Source organism: Anabrus simplex, chromosome 9, assembly GCF_040414725.1.
Source record: "Anabrus simplex isolate iqAnaSimp1 chromosome 9, ASM4041472v1, whole genome shotgun sequence".
Taxonomy (NCBI): domain Eukaryota; kingdom Metazoa; phylum Arthropoda; class Insecta; order Orthoptera; family Tettigoniidae; genus Anabrus; species Anabrus simplex.
The window spans coordinates 97,226,358-97,252,852 of NC_090273.1; positions in this window are offsets into that span (position 1 = coordinate 97,226,358).

Below are 26,495 nucleotides of genomic sequence, written 5' to 3' on the forward strand. Positions count from 1 at the left end.
ACAACACATCGACAAATGTTTTTAAAATTACATAACGTAATTGCGACTATGGTGTCTGCCAGACCTCAGATATATACTACAAAACTATTTTTTAAAATTATTTGTTATCTACTGAACTTAATTCAGTAATTTTCAATCATATCATTGCAAAATTTAAAAGAAATATTGCAAACCCAGTAATAAATACAAAAATATTAAGGTAGAGCTTAAAAAATTACCTTACTAATTTTCTGAGAAATGTGGAAAAAAACCTTTTTCATCATCATTTCTGTGTAATGTAAATCTTTTATAAAGAATATAGAATTGGTTAAAGAAACAAAATTGGTGGAAAACTCGAAACATAAATTTTCATTTTGTCAACAATTCATTACGCAGTTTTCCGTATAACAAGATGCACGAACTTTTCGCTCTAATTATGTTCAACTTCGCGGAAAAGAAACTATTTTTCACGTTACAGGGCTTGAACCAACGGTTGAATTTCACTGTAATAATTTTATAAAAATATTCAAGAAAAGTCTTGTTCGTGCGATTTGTGAATTACCTATATGAAAGGTAGACATATAAAGAGAAACAATATTGTTAATTATTCATTATTCCCCACGTGATTTTGATTAGGACTACAACACAGCCTAATAATACAGCAACGAATGACCCTTTCACCCTACATCGCCATAGCTTTCATCCTGTGTAGCTATTAACATACCTTTTGGGATTTCCTACAATATTAAATTTAACGGGTACTTCTGTCGAACTGAGAAATCATTATTCTCTCTTCTGTTTCCCTTTACACTCGAGATATCGGGATACAATTTCAAGTCCGTTATTTTCCATTAATTTCGCTCCAATTTCACACTTATGGTTAACATAAGTACATTTCGGTTTAAACTGGCCGTAGGGCCAATGACCTTCCATGTTAGGCCCCTTAAAACAACAAGCACCAACAACAAACTGGCCTTATCGCTGAAATTTGCGAAAACAAAAATCACTAATTTCTTAACCAGAATCATATTATTCGTCACGATATTTCACAATCGTTTCATTTTTTGCGTTTATCGCTAATGTGAAAAAGTCACGCTTTTATTTTCATTCATGTAAATAACTGTAAATTGGGTGGGAACCCGGAAGAAGTTGGGAATGCTTGACAGTCGTCTCATAGAGTATGCGACCAACTGAAGATCAGTTATGTCCGTAGAAATAAAGGAAGAACAGCATCTCGTAAAAATAATACCCTCAAAAAGCAAGACCATTTTTTAATAAAGAAGGGTAAGAAAACTCGTGAAATTCTCCATGGGATGACGTTCCGTGATTTGTATATTTTTATACCACTACTATTAAAACTGCTAGGTAGTGAAAAGTTACCGTACTATGGCAGGAGGCTCGGGGGGGAATAGATTGACCGCAATCTGTAGACAGTAACAGAGCGGGTGTTCGGTTTTATTATGGTAGGCCTAAAATATTAGTTTAATCCAAGGCCTCTAAAACGACCAAAATATCACGCGTGCAAATTGAGGCGCAGACTTCCTGTGCACAGTGCATCGGTCCCATTCGGCTCGACTCGGACCAACGCTTCGTCTCTGAGCTACTCGGCTCAACTCGGCTCGGATCTGGAGCGTTACGGAGCAAGTGAGGAAGAGGGAGACAAGCGGAGCGAGAAAGAGAGAGACAGCGCTATTGCTCCAAATCGAGGAGTCTGGTCAACCAAGCGAAGTCGTCTTTTGCACTGTGCACGGTGCAGAGCGGCCCTGGTTTTATCAATGAAGTTGAAAACTGATGTACATCATACCTCTCACTAAAGCAGCTGTTGAAAATGACGTCCATCACCCTTCGTACAGAAAATTCCGAAACCATATTCTCTTTGGGAGAAATGTCTCAACTAGAAATACTAGAAATAACCTTTATCCATTACTGTACATCACCATACTAACAGCTAACACAAATACTGTTCAAAAACAAGTGCAAGAATGGAACATTAATTACGCTGACAACGAGCACTTGACAAGAATTCCACTCGTAAAGCCAAAAGCTGCCACGCAGGTGGCATGGGGAAATGCTTGCTTTGTTCCCAAGTGGCGGGTATACAGTGCACGGTCAGGCAGCGCAGCGAGCATGGTTAGCGGTAAGCGTACGGAATGAATTGGCTGTTGCTGCTTAGACGTCTGGACGTCATGTATTTGAAGTCAGTCTAATATCTTGCATATTTTCATTGTCAGCACTCGTGTGTATTTGTATTGTATATTGGCTTGGATTGGGCAATAAGAAGTCATGATTTGATTATTAATTATTATTCCTTTACTATTTTCAATAATTTACGTGTTTATTATATTTTATTTTTGTTTTTATTTTTTATGTAAATTTATGGAATCAACGTGGAAGAGACGCCTCCAGTTGTATGCAAACATTAGACGAACCACGCAGAAAGTTATCGCCGGTTTAACATGCAGATTTTTACTGTAAGTCGATGATCACGCCCACACGGAAGTTAAAAATAAAGTTTGCTTAATAGGAATAAATCGGATTCATAATGAGTCAGCTTCGATCCAGCTGATGTATTTGAAAAATCGAAAAGGCGTTCCGCTTCCAAGAAACAGACCCTGCACCCGAAAGACAATATTAAGAATAAGAAAATGATTATTTATTTATTTATTTATTTATTTATTTATTTATTTATTTATTTATTTATTAGTTAAATCCAGCATTCACTTCGAGAAGAAGGACCCCGAAAACTATATGTCAACAATGGTGTTACGAGATGACGAGTATATTATCTCAAATGCGTCTTAAACTCATGACAGAGCAGAGAATGTAACCCAAACCAGCCAGCTTATAATTCACATAGCTACCCAGCACCTCAAACTACGACCACAGTTTGGATAGATTGAATGAATGAATGAATGAATGAATGAATGAATGAACCAACCAACCGACCAACCAATGACATAGCTTGTGTTTCTTTATGAAAAAGCATTTCCTATTGTTCACATTGATGCTTTCACGGTCCGTAGTTGTAGACATGATATGGGTTTTGGGCTTATGCCTTGTCAAGAAAACAAGGTGGAACTCTTTACGCTGCTCATCTTCAGAAGGAAATCTCGACTGTTCGCGAGGAAGACTTCCACTGTAGAAGATTTTCTTCTGAAGACATGGAGCAAAGTTCTCTGCGAAACGTAATGAGTTTCACTTGGATTTTTGACATGACATAAACCCAAAATCCCATATCATGTCTTAATTTACTGTTCTTCAGATTAGGCCTACTATAGTGTACGTTTCACGCAGAAAATTTTAACCAACACACAACGCATCAGTTCAATTGATTTTACACCAAGTATAAATGGAATTACATGAAATGGTTATACTTTGAAAGAAAATTAAATAGCTCCTTTTATAATGATGATTTTTTCCTCAGACAAAGTTGTTATAATGTACTCATACTAAGCAGCAATATCTTTACTTAGCTTTTAACTTGCCAGATACTTCACAAAGACGAGCTGGAATTGGTTCCTTAGGGGTGCGACATCGTGCGATGGGCCAATGAAAGGGAGTAAGGATGACTTCGTTATCTCAGTAACACAACACCTACCCAGGATCGTAATTACAGCGCACGAGTAAAACATACGACAGGGCTTCCTGGAGGGCACACAAAATCATTCATTAGGCGTTCAAGCTGTAAAGATCAGCTGAATTTCAAACAAGGATTACCAGCATAGCCGTTATTTTTCTCCGGGAACGAGGCCACTCACTTGGAAGGATAGAGGTTCAATTGCAAGTCAGGAATTTGAATCATCAGCTTATTCTGGTCGTTGTTTGCGCAGTCTATTGGGGTTGCGGATGCAAACAGTGTCGCTATTTAGCTTCCAAATCTGAGGAATTAAGAAGACATTATTCAAATCCTTGGCCCAGTCGGGGGCCGAAGCAGGGATCCTCTAAACCGAAGATTCCGAGGTTGACCATTCAGCTAGGGAGCCGGGTAGGAAGACAAATAAAATTGTAAATGAAAGACTGCCTCTTTGGGAGGCATATATGGTTTAGGGATTGTTCATTCTGCAAGAGAAATAAGCACCATGTTGCACCCTAGGGGACAACGGTGGCCGGGAATTGGACGAAGCCCTTCATCATATACTTTTATGTTCGATTCAGGTCACACTGACTTCGATAAGCCCTGTGGCGAAGGATTGGGAAGGATACAACTGTGTTCTTCATTAAGGCACAGCCCCAATATTTGCCTGGTGTGAAAATACGAAATTACGGGAAACCATATTGAGGGCTGCCAACAATGGGGTTCGAACCCACTATCGCCCGAACTCAAGTTGAAAACTAAAGGCCAGATTGTTCGGTATATCCCAATAATAATTGAAAAGGAGGAACACCCGCCCCGCGCATTTAAGCGCCTTGAATAAGCCCATCTGCAACATAAACTTTGAAACTGTTGGTACAAGAAGTTTGGACATTTCTCAACAGATGTCGGTACTATAAACTTAAGTTGCGCCCTCTAGGGTGAAGATGAACTAGTAAAATTCAAGATAAATTTTGTATGTTAACGTTTCTTAAACTGGAATGTTTAGTGTTTGTTTTTGATGTTCAAAAGTTATCAAAACTTCTATCTCTTCTCGCCAATTTCGGGCGTCGGCCAATGAAAAATTTTGTACATTTATTTATTCACCAATGATAAAATTTTGATGTTTGATTATGCAATGAAAATTGGGGGTGTGTCAGGGCCTTGGCTCAGAGTTTTCTGGAACTTTCCCCTCGGTTATAAAAGCTGGCAAATTTCGCACCAGGTTGTCTTAGTGATCGCTCCAGTCTGGAGTGTGTTCGTAACGGAGGCGGTGGCCGCGTCATCCATCTTCGGGAGGTCAACCAGCTCAAGGTAATGGCAGATCCTGTTTACATGTGACAGTCTTTCAAAGCTAGCTTGAGGGGAAGGTTTCAAATCTTTAGTCATGTAACTTTATTTTCTAAAACATAAATTTATAACTTTAAGTGTAAATTTCAAACAAGTCGAAATAACTTAACTGAAATTAGGGAATAGAGAGTGAGGTTCCCTCTTGTATTCCCTCTCAACTTGACCTTGTGGTGACTATGATTTTTTAACGTTTAAAAACTATCTTGTAATTTCTGCAACTTAAATATTTTTCTCCATCTAGTCACCTCCGTAGTTTAGGCTTATCCTCTGTAACGTATAGGCCCACATAGGGTTTTAAACAGTTCTGTAAATTTCAAGGAGAGCAAGAGTTCGCCTTCTTGCCATTTTGGTTTTAGGCCAGTAACTTTAACCTTTCGTTTTTACCGAAGGCCATGTAGTATGGGTACTGTTACCCCTGTTAAACTCTATTTCATTCATTTCATGTTAAAGATATCAGACTGTTGAGGAGTTAAGACAGTGAATGTTGTTTAATTTTGTTACATTTAGATTGAGCCTTTGATAGGTCTGGAAAGCGTGAATTTTCGAAAATAGATTCCTAAGTGTAAATCTGTAAAGCAAAGATGCTCATTCACTGATGTGAAAATTAGGAGATCTGTATTTTTGATTATTGACTGAAGGGAACAGTAGTACTCAGGTAAAAATTGAAATTAGGGAGCTTCAAGCTCAGGTTGTTAATTGGCGATTTGTTGATTAATCTGATTTTCCAACATTGTACCCAAGCTAGCGAGCTAGTTCTGTACCTGAATTTTTGTTTTATTAGCAAAGTGTAAAATTTGAAAAGAAAAAAAAAGAGCAGTGTAAGAAATATAGCTCCAATGTTAAACTTTTAAATTAATCTTCTGACTGTTTTATATCCACCCATTCTCTCACTTCTGCGTCCACAGAACCCCCGGAATAATAATAATAATAATAATAATAATAATAATAATAATAATAATAACAATAATAATAAGTCAGTTGGCTGTATGGTTTGTGTAGCGTACCTGTGAGCTTGGATTCGGGAGATGATGGGTTTTAATTCACTGTCGGCAGCCCCCAAGATGTTTTTACGTGGTTTGATGTGAATTCCCGTGGCATGTCAACGCACGTGTTAGCAAAACAATACGAGAGTCTCTGGTCGTTCTGGTCGGCTAATTATCGTAATGTTATCCCAATTATGTAATTACGTTGGGCGTAAGATTCGCTATTCACTGATATACACATCAAAGGTCGGAATTTACACAGAATTCGATAAAACCAAATTAAGAAAGTTTTATATTTTCGATCCCCGCATAACTTTGTTAGTAGTAGTAGTATGACCGGACTGGTAAGATAATCTTGTGTTCAGAGAGAGCTCTTTAACGGTGTCCTACCTCACTGGTCGGAACTGAAATTTAGATATTCAAAGTAAATTCCAATTTCAGACTTCAAACATTGGCCCCCAACCTGGTCGTATCTTTCTTTAAACAAAACTGTTCACGTTTTTTTCAAAGAAGCACGGCTGATATAGGAACTCTGCTGCTCGTTTAAAAAAAAAGTCTTGCCTTCACACAAATTCCGCTATTGTACGCCTTAACTATTACACAGTAGTTCTTTTGCATAACTGCGCTAATATATAGAGAGGTAAGTTGTATAGTTAGCGGCAATGCATGATAATGTCGCCTCTCAACGATTACAATTTAAACTTAGGTAAATATTCATTACGAGTTGCTTTTCATTACGAGTTGCTTTACATCTTATGTCGACGATGAGATAGGAAAGGGATAGGAGTGGAAAGAAAGCGGCCGTGGCCTTAATTAAGGTACAGAACTGGACTACAGAAATCCATCTTCAGGGCTGCCGACAGTGGGTTTCGAACCCATTATCTCCCGAAAGCAAGCTCACAGCTGCATGCCGGTAGAAAATTTTCGATTTCTAATATAGAATAAAGTGCTTTGTGATAATGAAAATCCACAGCCTGTTTCCAGTCATTCGACCGGGTCAGGAATGGCATGAACGAAGCCCCATTTAGCGGCAAGGATAGGAATTGTGCCTCCTATGGGGCAATGAATAGTGATTCACAGACGAAGTGATATTGGAAAGTTTTCCTGGACTGAAAGATGATAGGGAAAACCGGAGTAACCGGAGAAAAACCTCTCCCACCTCCGCATTGCTCAGCACAAATCTCACATGGAGTGACAAGGATTTCAACCACAGAACCCAGTGGTGAGAGGCCAGTGCATTGCCGCTTGAGCGTCAGAGGCTCGAGGAATAAAGTGCTTTGTATTTGATATAAATACGATCTTTTATACGAATAGCAAATTCCTTGAATAACATTGGTTTTAAAACATTGTAAATCAAATACATATATACATTCCATTTCGCCCTAGCAGATAGCTTGTTTGATTGCATACGATTTGTAGCATTTCAAGCATCATATCATTCTAGTCTTCCCGAGAGAAAAATCCTAGCTATCCTGCTGTATCCTCTGCGGTTCTCCTCTGTATGAACTCGAAGTTAGTTGTAGTTCCGTAAATTTATACACACTGCCCTTCTTACTGCATTTAGCTGAAGGCTACGAGCCGTTCATCAAGTACGAGATGGGGCAGGTTCCTTGTATAGCTCCATGTGTACAATGGGCTTATCGCAGCCATGAATCACCTTTTCCTGCTATCACTGTGATTATTTCCCTTCCGCATGTGACACATGCAAAGCAGGTACATACAAAGCTTTACGAGGTTAAATAAGTACTAGTTGCCATGGTAAAACATGAGGGATGTGTGTTATTTGACATCTCCCTGTCTGTTGGGCAAACCAAGTCTGGGAGATCATGTTTTATGATTTATTGGAGAGACCATACACGATAACACACTCAGCACCACTCCCCATGACAGCACACTCGAGGTGGAATCATACTGCCACGAGGATGAAATGCTACAAAAGAATTGGGCGATTGGTAAATCCCATAAATTTCTCGTAAGTAGATCATAGGGAAATCAATATCTATAAGCATAATAGGGAAGCTTACCGGGCGAGTTGACCGTGCGCGTAGAGGCACGCGGCTGTGAGCTTGCATCCGGGAGATAGTAGGTTCGAATCCCACTATCAGCAGCCCTGAAAATGGTTTTCCGTTGTTTCCCATTTTCACACCAGGCAAATGCTGGGGCTGTACCTTAATTAAGGCCACGACCGCTTCCTTCCAACTCCCAGGCCTTTCCTATCCCATCGTCGCCATAAGACCTATCTGTGTCGGTGCGACGTAAAACCCCTAGCAAAAAAAAAAATAGGTAAGTTTTCACTGAAAATTACTTTTAAAAAATTGCAGTTTTTTTCTTGACCGTAGTGAAACAGGGCTTTCATATACATAGATTCGTACAAGCATTATTTAGTTAGTGCAAGGTATCTTCAAAAAATAAGGTAACAATGGCTTGCGGAGAAGGTAAGGATGTATTCTGCCCGAAGGCAGGTTCGAACCTCCGCAGAGGTGTGCCTGAGCCGGAGTCTACGTACGGTACGCTGGCCAGTTCCTTTCCGCTCCTCCATTCCGTTACCCCCCACCAACAGTGCGTGGCAACCCATCCAACTCTTGACCACGCCCAATGTTGCTTAACTTCGGAGATCTCACGGGATCCGGTGTTTCAACACGGCTACGGCTGTTGGCTTGCGGAGAAATTTTCTTTCAATGTTGAAAAACTTGTTTGGCAGACAAAAACGTAAATTAAAGCAAATTCCTTACTTGTGCCGAATGTTTAAGGGATAAAGGCCTCATAAATATTTCATATTGTGAGCTCTATCAAAATGAAAAAAACAAATTTCGAAAACCTCTACCGGCCTAAATGCAGTTCCGAAAAAATCCTAAAATCGTTTGTTTCATTACGCGTTTTCATTTTGATTCAATTCCTAGCCAAATTAACTTATTTACATAATTTTTTCTGTAATGTGTTCCTTGGTTCAATACTCTCAGGATTTTTTTAATATTTTTGAAAAATGTCCCCATCTAATCTAGTTATATGGGCTTAAGTGAAACACTGCATCGACTCGCATTAGCGCTCGCAGTGGTAGAAAAGGCAAACTGCTAACCTAATCGACCGGATAACGATGATTAAGAAAAGAATTGTAATTTTCAGGAATAGATAAGTAATATATTCTCATACTTTATTTTATTTACCTAACATTCGTATCTCACATCCCTAGAATTTTCTCAACGTTGAGTTCATTGCCTGAACAGCTAGAATTGAGGATTTTTCAAGGCAGAGATAAACGATATATAGTAGCGGTGTATTGATACTCATGACTATTCGACAAAGTCACCACTGTACTACAAGTTTTTTTCGTGTAATAAGATTATTTATTTCTCATATAATCTACAGATTATCACATCGTTTCAAATGTAACCTCACTCTATGAGTGGATTGCAAATTACAGTCACCATGGATATTACGAGGGGAACCCGCCAAGTGTAACAGGTGGTGGTGGTGATTACTGTTTTAAAAGGAAGTACAACTAGGCAACCATCCTCTATATAACACTAATCAGTGAGAAAAAAAGGGAAGGGATCCAACACTTCGAAAAATGAAGGTGTCGGCCAAAGAAAGACAAGGGCCACGAAGGGCGTGAAAATGAAAGACTCCCCAGCCCTCGCAAACCTAATAGGGTTGGGGTCGGAAAGGAACAAGAGTTGGCCAAGGGAGGTCGGATAGGATAGATGAAAGTGAGGAGCCTGGCACAAGTAAGTGGAGGCAATGTCACGACTCAGCTAAGGGCCCCGTGGTCGACAATCCACGCTCCAAAGTCCAGAGCCCCTGCGGCCCCTCTTACGAAAGGCAGGGGTTACCGTGGGTGTTATTCTACCGCGCCCACCCACAGGGGACCAAGTGTAACGACCCGATCCACTCAGTGAAAGAGAGGCAGAAATAAGCGAACACATGTTCCGTCTTATCCGTGGGAACTCGACCTTTTTCGAGAAAATTACGATAGAATTTTCCGACGTGCTTTATGTGCGCACTCCCCGCGTTAGCGTATTTTAGTATGTTGTACCTTGCGCCATGAAACCTATAGTTGTGGAGCTTAGTTGTTTATGCATTTTGTCTCCTATACTTAAAATGACGTAGAAACTCACTGTTATCGTCACGTGATTCTAGCCAAGTGGTTTCGGTTCGAATCCCAGTCAATATATGTTGGATTTTGGAAATATTACATACTTGCGGATTCCATACAAAACTGGTATTTCCATTACTATGAACAAAGTATTAACAGTTAAGGTAAATCCGGGACAGATGCCGCCCCGGTAGAGATGCCGCATACACTGTAGCTAAAGGTTCCCATCGTTACAGCTAGATGGCAATATGTGTGGTTTTTAAGTTTCTAAGGAAGAACTACTGTCTGCGAGTGTGACGAAATTTGCTCGTATATTACGCCAATTATAGCCGATATCATGAGGCGAGTACATCTTTCCTCCTGACAAAGTTTTTGCGTGTGTTAATTTATTGTATATTAAGTTGGCTTCAAATGCTTAAATCAGACGTTTTTAGTACAGTAGACGTCAGAAGCATAACTGTAGTTGAGAGTAAGCACATTTTGGGCCATGATAGCCTTGAGGTATGAAAACAGGAGGGTGCGGCGTCTCTCCCTGTATTAGGGAGAGTTGCCGCACAACAATCCGGCTGAGATGCCTCATTGCTATCAGATTCTACAAGCGATCTGGAAACATTCAATACTATTCAGAGTGTACCGGTATTTTATTCGAATATTTTATCGTCTCACGATTCTTAATATACATAATCTATTTTTATTAATTTCATTGGTAACATTGTTTTACTATATAAAATTATATTATTTTCAGCAATAAAAATTTGCGACATGCCTGCTCAGTATAAAAGTAAGGGCACTGTTAAAAGACCTCAATGGACACAGGAAAATTTAAGAGAGGCTGTTAAAAGACTGAAAGCCAAGGAAATACTGATCAGGGAGGCAGAATGATACTACAGAATTCCGGAACGAATACTGAAACTTAGAATGCAGTCACGAGATCTGGAAAAAGGCTCTCTGGGTCCAGCAGGTATAGCTACTTCAATAATCACTCAAGTCAAAATGATATTAAAAAAAGGATGACTGTATCCATTGTTTGAGTTACAGTGACTGCATGAATCTTGCTCTACATATAACGACTGTTGCAACAAAATTGCTAGAGAACAAAGTTTTAAGAAACAAAAACTTGTAAGAGCATAAACATCAGTTTTTGATTCAAGAATCCTGCCTTAGACATGTTTCCAAATTACTGTGTCAGGACAGAATTATATTCATTATGATTTTGATGTTTCCTTTATATAACACGAGGGCCCCGTGGTGTAGGGATAGCGTGCCTGCCTCTCGCCCGGAGGCCCCGGGTTCGATTCCCGACCAGGTCAGGGATTTTTCTCTCGACCTGAGGGCTGGTTCGAGGTCCACTTAGCCTACTTGATTGGAATTGAGAATCTATCTGACGGTGACATGGCGGCCCCAGTCTCGGAAGACGAGAATAACGGCCGGGAGGATGCGTCGTGCTGACCACACGGCTCCTCGTAATCTGCAGACCTTCGGGCTGAGGAGCGGTCGCTGTGCAGGCCAGAGCCCTTTCAAGGGTGTTAAGTGCCGTGGGGTTTTATATAACACAGTGAATAATCCATTGCACATGCGCATTTGTAGTAAATCGAAATTTTAAAAAAAGATTAATTTAATGTTGTAAATTATCAGATTGATTCTTTTACCATTGAATGATTATATTATGTGGATATAATTGTCTTGTAGTACGTTCTAGTGTTCTGTTATATTAAAGTTGAAGAAATTGGCTTAAATTTGATTCTGTCATTAATTATTTTACTTGCGGCATCTCTCCCGAGCAAAGTCGGCATCTATACCGCGATCCAGGGAGAGACGCCGCAGATGCAACAATTCCTTTGTTCCCTCCTTTCTCCCATTTACTTTCAATTGCCAATATTTTGTTCATCTCTGATCAAATGTACATGTTTACAAATTATGCTCGATGAATTTGCAACAATTTTTAAAGTAAATATACCGAGATATAACAAAAGTCATTAAAAGTGCGGCAACTCTACCGGAATTACCCTATGTAATGCGTCAAGTTCCCTTGTTTTTCCTTGATATTTCCTATTTTCTAGATTGTGGATTCAAATTTCAGCGCCGACGATGGCCATATTTAAAACAAACGTTAAACAATCTAATTTCAGTTCCCACTATGGATTAATGGTGTAGTATCGGCCTCGAGATTGTACAATCGAGGGTTTAAATCGGCATAAGTAGTCGGATTTTTGAACGGTGAAGAAAAGTACATTATAAAATTCCTGTTGTACGATGTCAGCTCGTAAGATATCTTAGGTGACACATTTGGTTTTTACCCGACAAAATTCATTAAAACTTAGCCACAGACGCCCAAGAGAGATCCTGTCTACTCTGCCACTAAGCAGACCTAGAATAAAATGGAACATCGAATTTCGCGATCAGGTAGTCAGACAGTGTGAAATTAAAATGCCTGGACAAGGTAGCTAAGGCCATAAAACGACGACGACGACGACGACTACTTTACTACTTCTACGTTTTTCTTCTTCTTCTTCTTCTTCTTCTTCCTCTTCTTCTTCGTATTATTATTATTATTATTATTATTATTAATACATCGTTATGCCCTACTTAGGAGCTCGATTGAATCAGCTTAGCTGATATGTTGACCTTCTTCTCCTCCCAAAATCTCTCCATCTTTCGCTGAGCTTCTTTCTTTGTTCTGTCCAAGTTATAGTAGCTCTGGTGTTGGGTTTGTCTTCAAACTGGTGATTGTCGATTTTGGTTCTGAATTTACATCTGTTCTGTACAATGTCTTCCGAGATGTTCATTTCCTGGAGATCTGTTTCAATTTCACGAAGCCAGCTGTTCTTGGTTTTAGATAAAATGGTTAGGCTGAGAATTCTTTCATTTAGTCTGTTACTGTTCATTCTGATAATGTGTCCATAAAATTTCAATCGTCTTTTCCGAAAAGGGTGAGAAATTATTTTCAGAATGAAAATATATTTCCTGGGATGATTTTCTCCTCCATATTCCCTTTAATAACTGGGCCAAATATTTTTCTTAAAATTTTCATTTCCTGTTTCTGTATGTCTTTGGTAAGAGACCCGCCACCAATGATTATGGTTTCTGAAGTATACAACGCGTCAAGTTTGATTACTGTATTATAAGTGTCTAAGTTTTGCTTTCCGAGATATTAATTTTTTATTGTACCTGTTCCAAGTGATCCTGTAAGCTTTCTGTAATTTGGAAATTCTTTCTTTATTTGCTTCGCGGTTTAAACCAGATGGCTGAATAATTTATCCCAGATATTTGAATTGGTTCACTTGATTATTCTTTTTCTTCTATATTATTATTATTATTATTATTATTATTATTATTATTAGTGGAATTCCTTACGGAGCCATTTCCTGCTGTGAGTGGTGTGAAAATGTTGTTCCAATGGTCCGCTGGTGCGTGGATTTCAGTACGTTTGGTGGACTGGTGTGTAACAGCGCCTGTTGGCTCAGTGGGAAAAGTAAGGGAAAGTACACTGACTGAGCAAATGTCATGGGATAGCGGAGCACTGATGCGCAGGTGTGTTGTTAGCGCACCACACGCACCCTGTGCCAGCGGCAGTTGTATAGGACACCTTATGAGCAGTGGCTGTGCATGTGACAGGTGTAAAATGGAACGTCGTCGTGAGCTGACATCGTTCGAACGGGGTATGGTGGTCGGTGCCCGACGGATGGGAAGTGCGATTTTGGAAGTGGTGCGGGAATTCGGATTCACACGATCAACCGTGTCCAGGGTGTATCGTGAATGGTTTAATGCGGGTGTCACCGTCCACAACAGACGAACGATCGGCCGTCCAGCCACCCTCGATGACCGGGACCGGCGACATCTGAGACGGATTGTCAATAGAGGTAGACGCGCAACCGTGCAACAAATCACGGCTCAATTCAACACAGGCCGTGCTAGACACGTCTCCCAGTGGACAACCCGTAGGAAAATGGGTTCTATGGGGTATGGGAGCCGGCGCCGCACACGGGTGCCACTGTTAAGCCAACATCATCCGGCACAACGACGCGCATTTGTCGTTAGTCACCAGGGATGGACACTGGAACAATGGCGTATCGTGATATGGTCGGACGAATCACGATTTCAACTGCACCATGCCGATGGGAGGCACCATGTATGGCGCAGACCACATGAAGCGATGGATCCCGCCTGCCTCGAAGGTGTGGTCCAGGGCGCTGGTGTCTTTGTTATGGTCTGGGGTGCATTTTCCTGGTATTGAATGGGGCCCCCTAGTTGTTCTGGAAGAGCCTTTGAATGGTACGCGGTATGGTGAGCTGCTCGGAGACCATATCCACCCATTTTCGGCCTTCCAGCGCCCAGGCGGTTCTGCGGTGTTTCAAGATGAAAAAGCGCCGCCACATCGCTCCCACGTCGCCCGGGAATGGTTCCAGGAACATGCAGTGGAGGTCCAACGACTGCCATGGACACCCAGGAGCCCCGATATGAACCCTATCGAGCATATCTGGGATGTCCTGGAACGCAGGCTCCGTGCCATGGATCCTGCACCCACGAACAGACTACCATTGGCGGCCGCTCTGCAAACGATTTGGTGTCAGCTGCATCCAGAGGACTACCAGGGACTTGTCGACTCACTTCCACGGCGTCTCACTGCAGTTCGCAGGGCCAGAGGAGGCCCCACACGCTATTAGGTGACTACCCCATGACATTTGCTAAGTCAGTGTACTTCATTCGTCATGTCTCCTTGTACGCCTCTTCAAAGACTCCTAGACTATCTATGGTAGCTGATAATTGAGCTTTTTAGGATACCGATAGATCGTGAGAAGGGATTTAGTAGCTACATAGAAAGATGAAAAGTTTCCAATAGAGATACAATCCTCAGAGTTAAATTAATATAAAAACGCTGGGAAAGAAATATTTTACAGTTCTTTTTCCTTGTCCACTTAAAAACAGGTTCTGCAACGGCTGAAATTATAGATTTTCCTTGGAATGAGTATTATATTATAAGGTTGTTCTGTATCCTAATTATCGTATTTGTGTGCGCGAGAATTATTACAAATCCTAGGAAATGATGTTGTCTGATTCTGCTGAAATTTCCTTTAGTGGCTGACGTTGCTCTTCGGTTGAAGGTCTTGTCTGCTTCAATGTAACTTCGTTAATCCTTGTTTTCGAGCATAAACATAATTGAAAATTAGGTACAGAACTTCTTTACCTGATGAATATTTGGAACCGTGCTTTGAACTATTTGTTACTATTTTTAATCCAACAAAGTTAAATGCTACAATTGAGAAAATTTTCTGCCAAGTTTCACATTCAGTTTTTATGTTTGCAGTACAATTTATTTCCATATTATCATCTTAATGCCATTGTCGAAAGCTCTTCTTTACTATTACTATGCTGGATTGCAGCTGTTTAAATTCCATTCACTTTTTAAAATGTGTAAATTTTGAGTAGATCACCAAGCATCCAGATTGCTGGCGCCTGATTTAGTTAGGGCCAAACAAATCTGAGGCTTTTTTTTGCTATTTGCTTTACGTCGCACCGACACAGATAGGTCTTATGGCGACGATGGGACAGGAAAGGCCTAGGAATGGGAAGGAAGCGGCCGTGGCCTTAATTAAGGTAGGCCTACAGCCTGGTGTGAAAATGGAAAACCACGGGAAACCATCTTCAAGGCTGCCGACAGTGGGATTCGAACTCACTATATCCCGGATGCGAGATCAGAGCTGAGCACGCCTAACCGCACGGCCAACTCACCCGGTAAAGATTTAATTTAAACCTGTGCTTGGGATAGACCTTTCACCATGGACGATGATATGTGGTAAAATATTGCAACAGAGACGAGTGTATAGTATTTATTTTACCATGCAATATTGTCGTTGTTCAAAGCTGGAGACATTTGTAAGGGAACCCGGACCCTGAAAATGATGAAATTTTGGATTTTTTTTTAGTTTATTGCGAAATGAAGTACTACGAACTTTCCTCTTTAAAATGACACATTAATCTTCCTGTTAGAACTCCAACTACTAATTATATATTTTTTTAATTTTCTGCTGTAGCGAGCGTGTCACCACATATAATTTATAAGGAAACGTGTCCAGTGGAAAAAACCGTAGTCCAATCTACCGATCTTTCCAAGGAAGTTATGTATGTAGGGCATACTTCTTGCGTTGGATACATGATTTGATGGGAAATTCTTTTGTCTGCATTGTTGATTTCCTTGGATACTGTAGTTTACATTAAGTCATTTGAACAGGCTCTGCCACATAGGATAAGAGAAACAGGGGTGACGAGGTGAATAGATCAGACGGTCGCGTGCTGGCAAGTGGTCAGATTAAATTCTGGCTCTGTCCGGTGGTATTTGAAGGTGCGAAAATACGCCAGCTTCGTGTCGGTACATTTACCGACGCGTATAAGAACTCCTGGGAGAAAAAATTCCGGCACGTCGGCGTCTCCAAAGTCTTTGAAAAGTACTCAGTAGAACGTAAAACAAATAACATTATTATTATTATTATTATTATTATTATTATTATTATTATTATTATTATTATTATTATTATTATTATTATTATTATTATTATTATTATTGTGCCGAGGTGTCTTCTGTGGAACAGCAGAGGTGAAAGAAGGTGAGGGCTGGAATGGGTCTAACTACAAGTCCGAAAGTTGAATTTAAAATTTAAATAAAGGTTATATTTTCAGTAGACAACAAGAGTTAACAAAAGTTTACATAGAATTTGAAAACTTAACAAGTCAATCAGGTACAAGACCAGAAAAGCAAGGATTTATAGACAAATTAATGATCTGGGCTTCAAGTCCCACTTTTACAATCTCTGAGCTCTCAGCCCACAACCACAAAATACCAAAGGGCAGAAAACCCCTAATTACATGGAGCTCTTGCTCCCGCTTAGTAATATCAAGCCTCCTAGAGGCGCCTTCCAACATACCAGAAAGAGCTGACCTGCTGTCAATTTTACAAGCCTATCAAAAGCCACAACAAACTTTACTCCTAACTGCCCTCAAGGCACACTAACAGTGAAACAGGGGTATCTTGTACCCAACCTACAGGGCCTTCGCATGAAGAAAAAGAAGAAAACAACAGGTTAAGTTACTGGCCCAGAGTACAGAGAGGACTGGAGGCGTGAACTTGCACCCCTAAATACACATTTTAAAACCTAAGTGGCCCAGGTCGATACACAGGGGCTAATCCCAAGCTAGGGAGGTGACTCGTATGAGAAAACTTTAATACATTAAGGAAGAGAAGAAACGGTTATGAAAACGTAGTCACCTCAATTTCAAATGAAGGGGAGCTCGAGAGGGTAAAGCACTCTCTATCCCCGAATTAAAGATTAAAAAAACTGAAGTTTACCAGGAAAAGGATTTACATGTTTAATAGTTTACATATTAAAGGTTTCGAACCCTCCCCGAGAGTTAAACTGCTGAGCTAGAAAGAAATAAAGTAGTTAAAAGGCCATTACCTTGTTGGAGATCTGTTGCCCGAAGAAAGAGGCGCTTCCCGCCCCCTACTACATATCCACACACTAAGCTAGATGTTACTGAAGTGGCCCGGAGACAAGAAAATCAGCAGTTTTTATACCCTCGTGGAAAATTCGAAACCTTTCTGGAATGAGTAGACACACCCACTCAATTTTTATTGGTTGAATAACAATTACACATGGAAATTTGAAGAAGAAAGCTATGATTGGAGGAAAATTAATTACAGAAATTACTGATTGGCTAAATTCAAAACAGGCGGAAAGAAAGGATTAATGTTGCCAACCCATAAACCACAGAACAAAATTTAGTAAAGACAAAACTTATGCATACAACATTTCTCCTAGAAGGTTCATTCCTTTACAGAAGAGTGCGTTATCATAGTTTTTGGTAGAGACATCTGTTAGAGAATGTCCACACTTCTTGATCAATGAAAAACAAAAGCAAATCAAAAACACTCATTGACATCTTCTGATAAACCGTAGAGTTAGTTCAGTTGTGGCTCAGACAGCAGCACGCCGACCTCTAACCGCTGGGTTCCAAGGTTTAAATCCCGGTCACTCAATGTGAGATTTGTGCTGGACAAAGCGGAGGCGGAACAGGTTTCTCTCCGGGTACTCCGGTTTTCTCTGTCATGTCCCATTTAATAAAACTCTCCAATATCTTTTCGTTTCATCTGTCATTCATTAATCATTGCCCCAGAGGAGTGCGGCAGTCTTCGTCAGCCGGCACAGTTCCTATCCTCGCCGCTCGATGGGGGCTTCATTCATTCCATTCCTGACCCGGCCGAATGACTGGAAACAGGCTGTGGATTTTTATTCTTATTATTACTATTGAAGTGTACCTAGACTTTAAATATGAATTCTCAGGTATAAGTATGAAAATACTTGGTGTAAATGATTTCAATAGTTGGGGAAAAGATTTTAGGCACTAATCGGTTGGAATGCAAATGTATTTGAACAAGGCGCAGTATCAACTATCCGCTCTACAGTTATGCAGACGAGTTGCATAAACTTTAGGAGTTTTGATTGTTTATCGCTTATATTGATGCAAATTTCACTACAGAAACGTTGTGCAGGTTATAATACACTTGCGCCTTGGTTAAATACGTTTGCATTCCAAACTATTAGTGTCTGCAAAATAGTTTCCCTGCCAATGGTACCCGTTATCGGATCTCCAGACTTTTCAGCCTTACAGTTCTCTTTGGGAATTTTTTAAAACATTTGGATAGAAGGACTATGAGTGTGCTATAAAATGTACATACATTTATTTACATAAATTTGAGGTTCTATCTCCATTGTGATTATTTTGCTTCATTCCCTAATTTCTTCCCTTATCTAGGCTCAAAGTTGTGAATGAAAGGACTGTAAAAGCGTAAGAGATGGTTCATTCTCTCCTTCTCAGCTTTAAACTCCTCCCTTGTGTCATAAACCAGGGAGAAACAATGTGTTGTATGGGAGAATACTTAAACTTTCTCTTTATGTTATATTCTTACCTTGAGTACGGAAGACTTAACTTTTACTTCTCCTTAACTTTTCGCCTTATCTCGTTTACATTTTAGTTCTTTCACTCCCCACACAACTCAGCCGTCCTGAACCTTGTCACCCTGACGAATAACTTCACGTAACTGCATGCTAGCTGTCGGGGAGAAAATGCAATGGTCCAAAGAACTACGGAAAGTTTTAACATTGGTTATTTATTTTATCTCTACACTTGTAAGTGGGTGAAGGGTGCGCCAGCCGAGGGTCCAGGGCAAAAAATGGGGGGAAATTATTAGTTTCACGTCGCACAGAAACAAACAGGTCCAATGGCAACGATGGGATAGGAAAGGGATATGCTTGGAAAGGAAGAGACCACGACCTTCATAAATAGGTATATATTTGCCTCATGTAAAATTGGAAAATTACGGAAAATTTTCTTTAGAGCTGCCACAGTGGGGTTCTAACCCATTATCTCCTTAATGCTAGCTTCACAGGAGACACTCATCGGTAAACATCACCACCAACACCAGTCCCCCCCTCATCCATCTCAATCTCCTTCTCTGTAATTCTGTTCTACTGCAGGTTTCTTCTTCTCATACTGGTTTTGATGAAGTAAATCCCTCTCAGTCTGGGTGTCCGTCTTTCTCTCTTTCCCTCAAAATTGGCCTTCATCACCCGTTTCGATATCCAACCATCTTCCTTTGTTACATGTCCAAACCACCCCAAATCTATCACTCTAATTTTCTGCTCCAGTTTCCTTCCTGAAATCGTAATTTCTGAATCTGCTTTTCCATTTCTTTACTATCAAACTCCTAACGAGTATGAAGTAACTTCAGCATCAGAGAAGATGATGATGATGATGATGATGATGATGATGATGATGCTTGTTGTTTAAAGGGGCCTAACATCTAGGTCATCGGCCCCTAATGGTACGAAATGCGACGAAATAAAATGACAAATTAAAAGCCCAACAACATCCACTGACCACAATTCAAAACTCGAGGACGAGGAATGAATTGATGGATGGAAATGAATTTAAAACGATCAGTGGAACCGACCCACCGTGCCTCACATGTACGGAAGCTGGCATAGAACAATAGAATTACTGACCAAGGGACTGCTTATATCGCACAATACTGAATCGATGATACTTGTAGTCAAAAGGGTCGATGATACTTGTACTCAAAGGGGTCCAAAATCCAAGTCAGCAGCCCCTCACAATGGTACTTATCGCCAGGAAAGTAGAACCACGGTATTTATCATGTTGAGGTACTAATCAAGAGTAGCGTAGACTCGCAATATTCCACACATTATGGTACTACTAAAAGGTAAAGTAATTCGCACATGTATTACAGACCTACGCTGTTCCGCACATTGCGGCGCTATTTACAGGTGACGCAAACCTATGGTGTTCATCACATAAGGGTACTAACCACAGGGACTCGTACTATCCCGTGGTGTTCCTCATACAGTGCTAGTAATCACAGGTACTGTAAAAGCCGTCCAGCTCTCGTTTGCTGCTAATCACAAACCTATTTGGTACCCAAAATAGTGGTACTACGCGCAAATAAAAGCGACCCATGGTGTTCCCCGCGTGGTGGTACTAATCACAAGTAGTTTCACGGTTCTAATTTGATCGTCACTTTGTCGCCCCTTTTTTGGTTGCCTCTTAAGACAGGCAGAGAATAGCGTGGGTGAATTCTTCGTCTGCGTCTCCCACCCACATGTGGTTGTGTGTTTGGTCCACGAGAGGTAGTTTATTTCCCTCAAGTCCCTCGATACTCTCGAATACACTCGCAATGGACATTCGGTACGTCACGAGGGGTATTTTATTTCCCTCATGTTTGAAAGGAAAACTTGTCGCAGGACACAGTTGACACAAGTACTGGTGCAAGTGTCAGCTCCAGTGCTGTGATGGAATTACAACTCTCTTAACAACACAGCGGGACAGTCAGTTACTAGTTGTCCTTCTGTTCCCAAGTTTGGTAGTCGATACAGGCATTCTAAGGTATTTTAATACGACAATAACATTTGGTTGATATTAGGCAAGTAAAGGAATTGCTGCAGGACCAAATTCTGACAACTGAAAAAGTCCTTCATAACGTGCACTTGCTGTGATTAGAAACTCTTTTTCTAGGATCACATATTTAGTGAATATTGTGTATTCTCATGATAGTTTATGAAGAACCAGCAGAAACCTACGAAAGTGACTCATATTATGGAAACTTTGAAAGTGTAACAAAAGTTCAAAATTTAGTGCAATATTTCTGTCCGTTGCCAGTGGCAACACCGGCGACGCAGACGACACAGCCTTGTCAAACACCATTAAACTACCACTATAACACTGGTCACCGCACTTCAGACATGCACGAAAGAAGAACAGAGGTCTATTCGAGTAATGGAGGTGTGAAGCCTTTTAAAGTTCACCGACGAATGATTTAGTGAGGGAATGCTTATTCATCACATCGGTGATATGATAACGCTTCGCCTCATACTTCCCGTGTAACAGCTTCGACCATCTAAGACTTTCATGTCCTCCGCATTCACCATATTCACCAGACTTCGCCTTTAGTGATTACCACGTGTTTGGCCACGAATTACAATTCATGGAAGCGAGGTGGATTATTCAGGAGAGAAGGTGGAAGAATCCTTCATGGAACACAGCACTCGTAAGGCACAGTGTGTTAGATACGAATGCGCGCCTAAAAAAAAGCTTCATAACGAAGCCAAGAAATGGCAGATCATGGTACTCTTACAAAAATTATTTCCATTTCTTCTGTTTTGTAGTAGTAGACCAGTTGAGAATCTAACTGTTCTGCTAGAGTGTACTGCATCTTCTTTATCTCTTACAATTTATTTTGATCAATCGGCAATCGTCCTTCTTGATATTCCAACTATGTAGGAAGACTTACGATATTTGAATTACTGGTTCCAAGTTTTAATGAATTTACTGCCATACCGTCTACGAAGGATGAAACCGCATTCAGTGGGTATAGGCAGACATGTCAAAAATACACTGTACTTGTACCTTCACCTGGAAATGATAGCCCAAAACTTAATAATTGGGTAAATTAAACTCGTGTCCTCATCCCGAGGTGGTGCAGCTCTTTTTTCAGGCACACCCCCATTGGGCCCTCGAGGACGGCAGCTAATAATGCTAACCGTTACGCTACGGAGGCGGACAATAATTGGGTTCCTGACCATAATTGCATTTTGCAAAACAAGTTAGATGTGCAGATTCAGCAAAGAAGCAAATCTTAGCAAATATGGAAGAATGTCCCTATTCTTAGGGGCATGTCCCTACATTGGCAACACTGATAGAACTACATAAGGTGAGTGTACGGAAAGTGCAGGGAACAACCTTCAATGGAATGTATGTGCATCAGTTCGTAAAATGTGCACCAGAGGCGTACACAAAATTTTCAAAATGAACCTTTAAACTGCACCATATTGAGCGAATGACTGGCCTCAGTGATCGCAGAAGTTCGCGCTAGCAAATCCGAGGCCAACTCCTTGGGCAATGTAAAGCGTATCGGTTAGATATCCAAACTTACAGAATGCGTACATAGTATTATCAATTGTAAGGTGGTGATGTGAAATGACAAAATGTTACCGAATGCGAAACAGACGTCTTGAAACCAGCCACCGTTTATGGACATGTTTGCAGAATGTTCGATAGCGTGCTTTGTAGGCATGGAAGAAGCCAATTTTTTCCAGTATATACAAGATGGGCGAAAGCAATGTGAAGCGGGTATATGAACGTAAGGGCGCTGGTCGTACTGATGCACAATTGAAAGAAATAATTATATATATCACGCCGTTGTCATGTTATAAGCTACTGAACCCTCTTGCTAAATTTGCACGCGGCCTGAGGGCACCAATCAAAGAAAAACTTCGCCACTGGAGGATTAAACACGGACCTCCTAGCTGACATTATAGCAGCATAGCAAGTACGCTACGGTGACAACGGCTGGAGACCACGTTGTGTTATTATTTCTTCTCGGCATTGGTAGCTGCTAGGTCAGGCCCTCTCAAATGCCCAAAATCTCACGCGTACAAACGGAGGCGCAGACGTCCTGTGCACAGTGCAACGGTCCCACTCGACTTGGCTTGTACCAGCGCGTCGTCTCGGGGTGACTCGGCTAAGCTCTGCTCAACTCGGGTCGGATTTGGTGCTCTACGGGCCAAGTGAGGAAGAGAGAGACGGGTGGAGCGAGCGAGACAGGCGTGGGAAAAGAGAGAGAAAGCGCTATTGCTCCAAATCGAGGAGTGAGGGTCTGCACTCTGGTCAACCAAGCGAAGTCGTCCTTTGCACCGTGCACCGCACAATGCACCAGTGTATGCACCCTGAGAGGCCCTGCGCTAGGTGATGGTTCATTTACGGAAATGCTCGTTAAGTAGCGTACAGTGGACTTACACTGAATGAGCAAATGTCATGGAATAGCGGAGCACTGATACGCAGGTGTGTTGTCTGCGCACCACACGCCCCTTGTGCCAGCGGCAGTTGTATAGGAGACCTTGTGAGCTGTGGCTGTGCATGTGACAGGTGTAACATGGAACGTCGTCGTGAGCTGACACCGTTCGAACGGGGTATGGTCGTCGGTGCCCGACTGATGGGAAGTGCGATTTTGGAAGTGGTGCGGGAATCCGGCTTCACACGATCAACCGTGTCCAGGGTGTATCGTGAATGGTTTAATGCGGGTGTCACCGTCCACAACAGACGAACGACCGGCCGTCCAGCCACCCTCGATGACCGTGACCGGCGACATCTGAGACGGATTGTCAATAGTGACAGACGGGCAAGCGTGCAACAAATCACAGCTCAATTCAACACAGGCCGTGCTAGACACGTCTCCCAGTGGACAATCCGTAGGGACATGGGTTCTATGGGGTATGGGAGCCGGCGCCGCATAGGGTGCCACTGTTAACCCAACGTCATCGGGCACAACGCCGCGCATTTGTCGCCAGTCACCAAGGATGGACACTGGAACAATGGCGTAACGTGATATGTTCGGACGAATCACGATTTCAACTGCACCATGCCGATAGGAGGCACCGTGTATGGCGCAGACTACATGAAGTGATGGATGCCGCCTGCCTCGAAGGTGTGGTCCAGGGCGCTGGTGTGTCTGTTATGGTCTGGGGTGCTTTTACCTGGAATGGAATGGGCCTCCTAGTTGTTCTGGAAGAGACTTTGAATGGTACGCGGTATGTTGAGCTGCTCGGAGACCATCTCCACCCATTTTTGGCCTTCCAGCGCCCAGACGGTTCTGCGATGTTTCAAGATGATAACGCGCCGCCACATCGCTCCCACGTCGCCCGGCAATGGTTACAGAAACATGCAGCGGAGGTCCAACGACTGTCATGGCCACCCAGGAGCCCCGATATGAACCCTATCGAGCATATCTGGGATGTCCTGGAACGCATTGGCGGCCGTTCTGCAAACGATTTGGAGTCAGCTTCGCCCAGAGGACTACCAGGGACTTGTCGACTCACATTCACGGCGTCTCACTGCAGTTCGCAGGGCCAGAGGAGGCCCCACACGCTATTAGGTGACTATCCCATGGCAATTGCTAAGTCAGTGTAGACTGACATTGCAACGCAAGCCTATAAAGTGTCGAAAGGTGTTCTCAAGGCGTTCTTAAGCCCCATGCATATTTAGCAATACCACCTCACAAGGCCAGTTTGAATTAGTCCGCGATGCGATCTGATTGCTTCAATTCAGCTGCTGATAAAATGACAACAGTGCGAGATATCGAATTATTTCTTTCAAATTTTTTATCGGTTTGGCCAAGCCTCTAACGCTCATGTACTCTGTTCACGTTATTTCCTACCACCCCTTATATGACGTCAGATGCCAGATCAGCTGGAACAATCTACCGAGTAATACAGCTGCCCCTATTCACTCAGTTTTATGCAACCCGCAGATTTTAGTTTAACCTAAAATCATTGACCTTGGCTACTCACAGCGCTGTCTGGTCCTACTACACTTTGTATAATTCTGTTGTTCGGGTCAACGAAATCAGCATTAACGATAAAATACCGAATGATGGTAAAGAATCGTGAAAATTCTGTGTCACAGAAACTTCATTTGCAGAGATGATGATCCCTGAATGACTAGAAGTAGCGTTGATGTAACGTTTGCCAACGACAGCTTGTCATAGCCAAGCGTACTTGAAGTTACAGGAGAAAAGCGGTGCTCGTTAGTCGGAGGTTCGAGTCCGATATAGGATAATTTTTTTAGTTGTTAAATATTCGTGTCGTGTTGTTGAAGGCAAATCTAAATAATGATCAGTTCTCATGTTGCAGGTACCCTGTTACGTTCGTAAAAGAGCTATTTGCAGTAAAATTAGCTATTGCCGACAGAGTTGCATGGCCATTCGATTAATGAGAGAAATGTTCAAAATGACTACCTATTTCGTTAATGTATATCTGAATACGGTAGAGGTGAGTCATTCTTGCTTGCTGCCAACGTATGTGGCGAAACCTCCCTGCACTTTGGTGGAAATATTACTGTGTGTTGTTTCATGTGACCTACGTATGAAGTCCAGATCCTTCTTGGAGTAGAACGTACGCAGTTGCTTGGTTGAATGGGTGTGTCATAATGCTGACAATATGTGCAGCGCGCTTCGTTCGTTGTAGCCGTTTGCCATGTGAAAGTCACATGATATTACTCCTTTCTGATGTATGCTTTCTTTTTAAAGGTGAAAAATGACTTTTAAGTCTTAAGGAAGTTAACCCTTAATAAGTTACACCTTAATTACGAAAGTCTTTAAGTATAAAAATAAAAATGAAAGGCTCGTATCTGCTGTAGATTCGAACTTTGAATCCGTCGAAAAAATCACATGCTGGCTGCAATTAGTAACATCTATCCACTCCGGGCGACGATGAGTAGGTCTCGTATCTCTGAACTAAAGGAATAATCTACGCTATCCCTTCGAAACTGATCGTGTATGTTACAGTTTCTAAACTCAAATGTGCAGACAGGTTTACCTCGCTGCAAACACCACAGTATGCTAAAGAATTATGTCTCTCTTAAGCCCAGATAGTTGCAACCATTCCCCACGCGTAGAGTACGTATCTATTACTTGGTTAAATGAGTCCAGGATAATGTTTCAGGTGTTATTTACAATTGACTTGTCCGTAGTTGTTGCTTTTTTTAAAATGCTATTTATTCGGAGCCTACTTTGCACCATATGTTATGAACCTGCGTGTGTTTGGAAATTGCGGATGTGTAAAGTGTTGAAGGTGAGGAAAGGAACATTAAGGACGACACAAACACCCAGTCCCCAGGCCAGGGATATTAATCATTTACAATTAAAAAACCCTGACCCAGCCGGGAGTCAAACCCGGAGCCGCCGGATGACAGGCGGACGCGTTTCCCCCTACACCGTGTGGCAGGACTAGCCGGTGCTTACGTAGCGATAATTATTATGTCTGTTTAATATACCTTCCTTAGAAGAATATCTGAGACTTCAGAAAAGTCAAATCTTCGTAAAAGATGCGTAGGCGTGTATGAAATTAAAATAAAAAAGGCATGACTCAGCAAGATTTCGAACATTCACTGCCCC